At 40.7% G+C, this 8855-nt stretch overlaps 1 long non-coding RNA gene across 3 annotated transcripts; it reads right to left on the bottom strand.

Annotated features, from left to right (window-relative positions):
- Positions 1-1294: 1294 nt before the first annotated feature.
- Positions 1295-4888, bottom strand: LOC124680795. Of its 3 annotated transcripts, none has more exons than XR_006995589.1 (4): positions 4770-4888; positions 4432-4525; positions 4243-4333; positions 1295-1458 (listed from the first exon to the last, which is right to left on the bottom strand). It is a non-coding gene; the product is annotated as an uncharacterized LOC124680795 (long non-coding RNA). The 3 variants fall into 3 exon arrangements; XR_006995590.1 differs by lacking the exon at positions 1295-1458 and adding an exon at positions 2880-3211; XR_006995588.1 differs by lacking the exon at positions 1295-1458 and having other exon boundaries at positions 2880-4333.
- Between the last annotated feature and the right edge of the window lie 3967 nt (positions 4889-8855).

Raw genomic sequence — 8855 nt, 5'->3', positions numbered from 1 at the left:
GTCGCATCTATGCACTGGCGATGTGGAGTGCTCCGATGGGCAGCCGTACGAGGAAGAAAGCGACGTGGAGGCTTCGGTTGATATGGGCTGAAAAATAGATGTTTTGCACTGGGCTGCTGATGGCTTACCGTGAAAGGAATAGGACAAGATAATGGTTGTGCTTGAAAAGAATAAACGTGGCCCTTTGCAAATATTAGGAATTTGCAAATTGCAAACAGATAACAAGGTAGATAAAGATACAAGAAACAAGGAAGAAAGATGAGAATGTAAGAGTGAAAGAATGGAGGGAAACTTTGGCAAAAACAATTTTCAAAACAATTTAAAGATTTACAAATATTTTGATTTTAGTTTATAAATGAAATACGAAAATGGGAGGAAGTTTATTATATAAACCATATGAGAGAGAAATAAAATAGTTTCTATCTATATCTATACCTATATAATCTTTACCTACTAATAAAGAAAGTAAGGTTTCTCCCTCAAATTTTCGTCCGTTTTTATATTGCCACTAATTTTGAATGGAAATTACATCCATTGCCACCGGTTAATGAAAAAACGGTTCCTACTTTTAGCTTCGTTCGTCCATAGATCGAAGCCTAGAACTGTCGTCGCTTGTACAAAAATATACTCCCAGCTCGTTTTATTAGTCCCACCTCGTTTTGCTATAAGCATGTGCGCAGTCTCACCAGTTTATATACCTAGATTTTCTGTATATCAACAAGCCGATGTAGGACGGCGAGTGAGAGGGATTAGCGATGCTCAGATCAAATAAAAAAAAACAACGAAGAAAGGGAAAGGAAAGGAAAGGAAGCCATCGTCCTTAAATTCTGCCCACAAGGAAATCCATCGATCCACTAGACCGACGAACGACGGATCTGCGAGATGGAGCCCGTGTCGACGGGGTGCTTTGTGCTAATATTTGCTAGGACACGGCTATGGAGCACTCGGATGCTAGTTAGTCCAACCCAGCCCTCACCTAAAAATGGAAAGTCTAATTCCGCGTGACTCTATTTAAGGAAAGCCATCATGACCTAGGAATCGAGTGCTCAACCGAGCATACCAGCATCCGAACCGGAGTCCACTGCACGAGATAGCGACCACGCACACTGTGCGTCAAAAGCTGCGTGCCTCCAGGCCTGATCCCTATGCCCTATGCCAGTACCGTACAAAATACTGGTCCCAACGCCAAAACAACCTCCAAAAAAAAGCAGAAAAACAAGATGAATCCCAAAAATAACAAACTGCTATCTCTTGATGAGTGCTGCCTGGATCATTATAAGACTTTCAATACTTATGTTTCCTGATTTTCTTTAAGGACACCATAGACGCAATAATTAGGTGAATACAACAATAGGCAATCTAAATGCCACCTTCACAAAGGACATCCTGGTGTTTGCTCCATATTATACGTACTTCCACAATTTGATGTCTTTTTTCTTCGCTCCAGTTGCCACCATCCTGCAAGAAAGCAAACTAAGAATCCTGAGTACTACTAAGAAAGCAAAAGTTTCTTTATGCATAGAAATAATATTGCTTGTCGATTGCCTCTATATTTGTTGCGTTCTAGAACCTGGGCAAAATTTAGTACAGTTCTACTTTTATTTGGCACTAAAAGTTGTTTTTTTTCTTGTATGAAGTCGCTGCCTACCACGGCCCAAAACCAAGTAGGTTTGCTAACTTCGCTACATAAGTTTCATAAGTTGCTCATTAGTCTAGCAACATGAATATTTAAAGATGATCATATTTAGGTGTGCAATCATGTACGATCATGACGTGAGGTGCAACAGAAACTGAGGATCGAAGCATGCTGGTTGTGATGTTGGGAAAATATGAATGTGTAATTAACGAAGAAAAGCAACTTAGCAAAAGAACATTCATATCTTTGAGAGGCGCAGTGTGCATCAACTTAAACAACACCTAGTATGCAAGTCAGCACCAAAATTAGAGAACTCTCGGGATGTTGAGGGAATTTTTTATGTGGTACTACTAATACTTCACAAGAATTTTAGATGTCCAAGTGCACCTACTTTCAGACAAAACGTCCAATTTGCTATCAAGAAATATCAGCATTTCATTCAACATGTAACAAATGTTAAGAAGATGAGTGGGTGGCCGTGAGTTGGTTTGATTTAGCAATATCCATTGGCGCGAAGGCATGCATGATTATGCCTAGTAACGCTATATGTGCTTAATTAAGTCACTATGCAACTTAAAACATTGCTTGTACACCAAGGTTAAATATTAAAACACAACTTAGTTAGCTGACGGAAACAACTAAGCATGTTCATAAAGCAACTTTATTAAATCACTATGCAACTTAGGACATTGCTTGTACAACAAATTGATTAGGTGATGAAATACATCTTAGTTAAATGACAAAAACAAGTTAAGCATGCTGACAAAAGCAACTTAATTAAATCTACTATGCAACTTACGCCATTGCATATACACCAACTTGGATAGGTAATAAAACACATCTTAGTTAGATGATGGAAACAACTAAAGCACGTTGATGAAGCAACTTAGAACATTGCTTGTACAACTGGTTAGGTGATAAAATACAACTTAGTTAGAAGATGGAAACAACTAAGCATGTTGATCAAGCAACTTTAGTAAATCGCTATGCAACTTAGAACATTGATTGTACAACAAATTGATTAGGTGATGAAATACAACTTAGTTATAAGACGGAAACAAGTTAAGCATGTTGATAAAATCAACTTAATTAAATCTACTATGCAACTTACGACATTGCATATACACCAACTTGTAGGTAATAAAACACATCTTAGTTAGATGATGGAAACAACTAAAGCATGTTGATGAAGCAACTTTACTAAATCACTATGCAACTTACGACATTTCTTGTACAACTAAAATACAACTTAGTTAGATGATGGAAACAACTAAAGCATATTGATAAGAGAAACCTAATTAAATCACTATGCAACTTCGGACATTGCTTGTACAACTTGGTTAGGTAAAAAATACAACTTAGTTAAATAACGGTAACAACTTAGGCATGTTGATAAAACAATTTAATTATGTGCAAAACGAACTTAACTGTAACCTAAAAAATAACTTAATTAAATATGACAATCAACATCACCTTATATTAGGCCCCCACACCCCACGAAAAATCAGGGTCTAAAACTAACCCTTAAAGACAAGCTATGAAACCAACTTATTTAAGATGGTGTCATCAGTTTACCTATGGAAACAAAACAACTTAGTTGTATGTAAAGATGAATGCAAAATACACGATTTTGTAGATAAAGACAACACGTATTAGCTGCAAAACAATTTAATTGTATGCTAAAAATAACTTAACTACGATAACAAAAACAAAACCTTAATTATGCCTCAGACCACAAAAACTAAGCTTGTAACACTGAAACCCCCCAAAACTATGTAAATAAACTTAGTTAGTACTAATTTAGCTATGGAGACAAAACAATTCATTTCTATACCAAAATAATCCTAGAAACACACTCCAAAAAGGCACTTTGTTATGTAGACAAAAACAACTTGTCTATGCTGAAAAAACAAATTATCTATATTGAAATCAATTTAACTACGATGACATACAGTATCTTAATTATATAACTAGTCTGCAAAGAACATATCCTAACGGCTATGTAACTAGCTTAGCTAAAATGGTTGAAGCAATTTAAGTGGCAAGAAAACTTAATTATATGTAAAAATGAACTTAAATAAAATCTACAAAGAAACTTGATTACTTTGACAAAAACAAACTAGTCTATGCTGAAACCAACCTAACTATCATGATAAATTGGAGACAATTGATCGAGTATATATACGTGTTGTATCGATACCCGGTGGCTGATCCTTTTCTTGCTCCATGCAAGTGGGAACAAACATTGCATACATGATCAATTAAGTTGAGAAGCAGAATCTGGACGAGCATAACCAGCATGGATGTGCAGTTAGGTGCATTGCGCACACATTCAGGAAAGAATCTATCTACACCTCGTCCGATTAATTAGCTTCCATGAATGAACTTAGCAGCGCCAGATTCTAGAGGCCATTGCAGTGCTAAGAATAATAAGATGCTATAACTACGAGGCTTGTTTGCTCCAGATTAAGCTTTAAATATTTGCAATTCAAAACAAAAAGTCAAGCATTTGGTGCTGCTACTTTCATGGATATATCAAATCAACGTAAGCAAGTACAAAACATACTTCTCCTGAAAATTGCGGTATAAATAGATCATAACTTTACCTCATCACCAGGTGAGCAAACAGAAAGAAAAGTTTCTTTAATGCACCACTTAGCTCTGTGACGCACCAACACATGATCTGGTCATTCTCCTCTGCATATCAATAACCAAACATTGAGCAAGTCAGTTTGATTACTTATCCAATCTGAATATTCTGCAAACGAGAAATTCATCTGCACGCGCGAACACACCTTGAAGTTTGTCGCAGATAGCCTTCCTCAGCGTATAGTCCCAGCATTAGGCATGTACCTTGTAAAAGCCATCCCTGATTGCCTTCAGCCGAGCCTGGACAAGAAAGAAAATTCAAATTGTTGAATCCAACCGGCTACAATAACAACAACCGTTCTGCAGAACCTATGCATTACTTTGAAATATACTAGTACTAAGATTGAATCATGCAAATGGAAACATAAACAACACGAATGAGTGATTTTTCTTGACACTGTATACTGTTAAATTGACTACAACTCTTGATTCAGGCACCAGGAACAAGAACGAAGAACGGTTCCTTGGTATTGCAGTAACTTACCTGAAGATGGTTGTTGACTAGTGATGTTCCGATTCAATTGGCTCCTGTGCTAGGCGTCGTTGCCTCCGCCAGAGCCGCCATTACATGGACGGCGCTCATGGGAGCATAAGGGGGCGTCGCCGCTGGAAGCTCGAGGGCGCAACGGCGGAAGCCTAGGCGATAAGGGGAACATCGACAGAAACTAGGGGAGCGACAGCCATGGAACCAGATCCATGCCCCACTGCAGACGCGGCTGGCCTCCCGCTTCTTCTGGCTGCGGCTCCTCCGAGAGGATGCGGCGTCCCCGACGGCGCCCGAGTCCTCGCCGTCGGAGGGCAAAGGGGCGATGGGGCGGAGGGTGCCCTACGGGTGGGGGCAGTGAGACGATGGGCGTGCGAGGGAGGAGAGCAGATGGGTCGGATTGAGGAAGAAGAGGAGCCGACCGGTTGCGAACGCGGGCGGCGTAGCAGCATCCCGCCGGCTGCAGCCCTAGGCCGGTCATCGAAGGGGAATGGGGAACGGGAGGAAGGAGAAGTGGGTCGCTCAGGTGGAAATTTGTCGGAACAGATGCAGGACGTGGTCGTGATCCAACCCAATCAAACGGCCAGGATTCGAGTGCTCAACCGAGCAAACCAGCCTCCGAGCATTTTTTAGCAATTGGGTATTTGCTATTGTATTGGCAGTCCTTCCAAATAACGCTGCTACACAGTGCTATAGCACTGTTTAGTCTTAGGGGGTGACCCACCCAAATTAGGAAATAAATTAGTCCAACAGCCCCCGCGTTCCAAAAGTAGCAAAGTCTCTCCTCTTACCGCCCGAAACGCAGAGAGCGACGTGCCCGTGGTCTCATGTTGGAAAGCGACGTTTAACATAAAAATAGAACTAGTCACATGCAACAGTCCCCACGCATTTTAAAAAAATAACTCTAGTCCTCCCGTCCTCCTTTCGTCAACATTGAACGCAAACAAGGTCACGATATGTGTCTGTAAAGAATAAAATGTGTTTCATAGCGTAAAAATTCATCAACAAAAAATACATACCACAAAAAATACCTCTTCCAAAATTGATAGGTAAAAGGTAGCGGCGGATGTAGAAAAACGAAAAATTTACATCTAAACCACTAATACTGGGATAAAAAAACATACACTGTTTTACAGCCTTGCTCTGTTTCGAAGATTTGGGATGTAGAAAATGGGAAAAAAATACATCCATATGCACCTAAGCCACAACCTTTATCCAATTGTTGCAAAAAAAAAAACATCCTCAAGAACATCTCATACCGGCTAGTTTGTGATTCCAAAAATTGAGGATGTAAAAATAGCAACTATGGATGAAAGAAAAAGGAAAAAAATACATCAAAGAAATACCAGATCCACCACTGCCATCATTCGGGGATGTACAAAAAGATCGAAAAAAATAGCAACTATGGATGAAAGAAAAAGGGAAAAAATACATCAAAGAAATACCAGAACCACCACTGCCATCATTCGGGGATGTACAAAAAGATCGAAAAAAACATCCAGCTCCAAAAAAATTACAACCAGAACAAAGGGGGAGCCAACTTTTTTTACATCCTTGGATATTTCTGGATGTATAACTCGGGAATCCAGGGAGGAGCGGCGCGCTGGACCATGGGAGAGAGGGCCCAGCCGCTCGCCGTAGGGGCGAGGTCCTTCCGGCGGCACCACATGAGGCCTTCCCGGCGCGCGTGGAGGTGGCGCGGGGCGGTCATGGGGGCGCCGCCGCATCTTCCGATGCCGCCCGCACCTCCGCATCCCCCGCCTCCGGCCGCATCCAACGCGCCACCGCCCGCCGACCGCACCTCCCCATCTCCCTGCCTCCGGCCGCACCAGCCCGCCACCGCCCATGGTTCCGCCCCGCCGCCGCATCTCTCCGCCTCCGGCCGACCGCACCTACGCATCTCCCCGCCTCCGGCCGCCCGCACCTCCGCATCTCCCCGGCCGCATCCAGACCGGCGACACTGCATCCTTCGACGCCGCCGGCCGCCCGCTACCTTGGTCTGGGGCGGACGCAGGCGCGCTGGTCCTTGGGGAACGCTCTCGGACGGAGGCAGAGGCGAGGAAGTCGACGGGGAAGGGACAGACGCGGTGAGGGGCTGGGGGATTTCTCTCGCGGTTCATGGCGTCTGATTTGTGGTGAGTGAGGATAAGGAGATGACTGCGTGGACCTGAGGGAGCCACGTGCGGTTTCGGTGGATTGGGGATGACTGTTGCACCGCTTCGCTAGGATCGTACGATCGCCATCCGACGACAGAGACAGGTGAGCACCACGGAAGACAACACGGTGACCCGGCACCTAATAGAAATTGGGAATAATTTGTGCAGTATTCAGAATCTGTGCAACGGTTCAAACAAGTGAAAGCAATATCCCAGAATTTGGGAGAATATCAATTCTCTTTTGTAAATCAACGATTAGACAAAAATCCATGTCATGGTTTAGAGAAGGTAGGTGTGTATGATTGTTTTGGTAAAAAGCTACACTTAATACTTAGGTTTGTTTTCCAAGGTGAAAGCAATAGATTAGAATTTGTGATAGAGAGAATATCAATTCTCTTTTGTAGATCAACGACTAGACAAAATTGTCATGGTTCATAGAAGGTAGGTGTGTATGATTGTTTTGTTTACTTAGGTTTATTTTCTAAGGAATGGTTCGTGTATATGTGACAGTCGTGTAGTGCACACCAATACAATACGTCAGCTTTTTTTGTTTTCAATTCCTTGTTACTAAATATACAAGGATGCTACGACCAAATATGTTTCCATACATACTCTGGAAATTCAATTCGGCTCCTGGGTGCATATGCTTCCTCTATCACAATACACCGTCTATATTATTAAGCAATTATTTTTGGAAAGTAAGTAGTGAGTTTCTCGCGGGAGAAAGGGTATTAATTTTGAAACGGACCTATCATATTTCAAACAAATGATATAAAATAAAGCCGGAAGTGGAACCTAAGATGATTAATTAACTGATATAAAACAAACCCATTGCAAATCTCAGCAAATTCTCTATGATCAATGGATTTCCATCCAGTTTTGCTAGGCTCTGGAATATGTGTCCATATGTATTCTATGATTGAATAAACTCAACAAATCGAGCTCGTGCTAAGTGCTTGATATGGAATTAAATAAACACCTTGCAGGTAAAGCCACTGCCAGGTACTAGCTTTCAAACACCCGATGAATTATTTTATTCTCTGATGCAAAGACAATTTTGCTGAATTTGGTATTTCTAGCACTTCAATTATTTATGATGACTGCGATATGAAAACTACTAGCAGAAGGTGACTAGAAGAAATGTAGATCGTCACGCGACCAGCGTTGTGCGTAGTGTCGCGGTGACGCACGTGCCGATTGTGCTGCCACTCAGAAAGCTTTAGCGTCAAGGAAGGGGAGGATTTCAGTTTTTTTGTCTGCAGCCATCTTACAAACCTTCTTATTTGGTAGAACTGTAAAAATTTACCTTATTCTCCTATATTGCTAGAAAATTTTAATTTTTTTATTTTGAAGTCAAAATATTTTGCTTTTCCGCAGCAACGCGCGGGCATTGTCCTAGTATATATATATATAGGAGTACAAAAAAACTATTCAATTATATATATATATATATATATATATATATATATATATATATATATACTAGTACAAATGTCCGTGCGTTACCACGGATCCTCAAATTTTATTTCTTAATGCACATATATAATTCACAACTCACATATGAAAATTCAAAAGAATGATAGTACAAAATATTTGAATGCTCATGCATTCCTACAGCTTGTATATTTTCTCATAATATATGACAATAGAATATATGTAAAAAAATATGTGGATCAAAAAGACAATCACAAGTCACACGATATTCTATATAAACTCATAAGATCCTATCCGCCTAAATTATATTTTGACAAACGTTGTAATAATTAACATCATTTATAAAAAATAAATAAGCACTTGACTAAATGTTTACATTAAAATTATCTACTCCTCGATGCTCCTTAGATATTGTCGTAGAATGCTAGGAATATTTTCTTCCGCTTCATTTTTATTGTACTTGAGCAAGCGCACCAAAAGTGCATGTGGTGCCTTC

This window comes from Lolium rigidum, unplaced genomic scaffold (genome assembly GCF_022539505.1).
Source record: "Lolium rigidum isolate FL_2022 unplaced genomic scaffold, APGP_CSIRO_Lrig_0.1 contig_28343_1, whole genome shotgun sequence".
NCBI lineage: Eukaryota > Viridiplantae > Streptophyta > Magnoliopsida > Poales > Poaceae > Lolium > Lolium rigidum.
The sequence above is the reverse complement of the archived record's forward strand: the minus strand, read 5'-3'. Positions and strand labels throughout refer to the sequence as shown.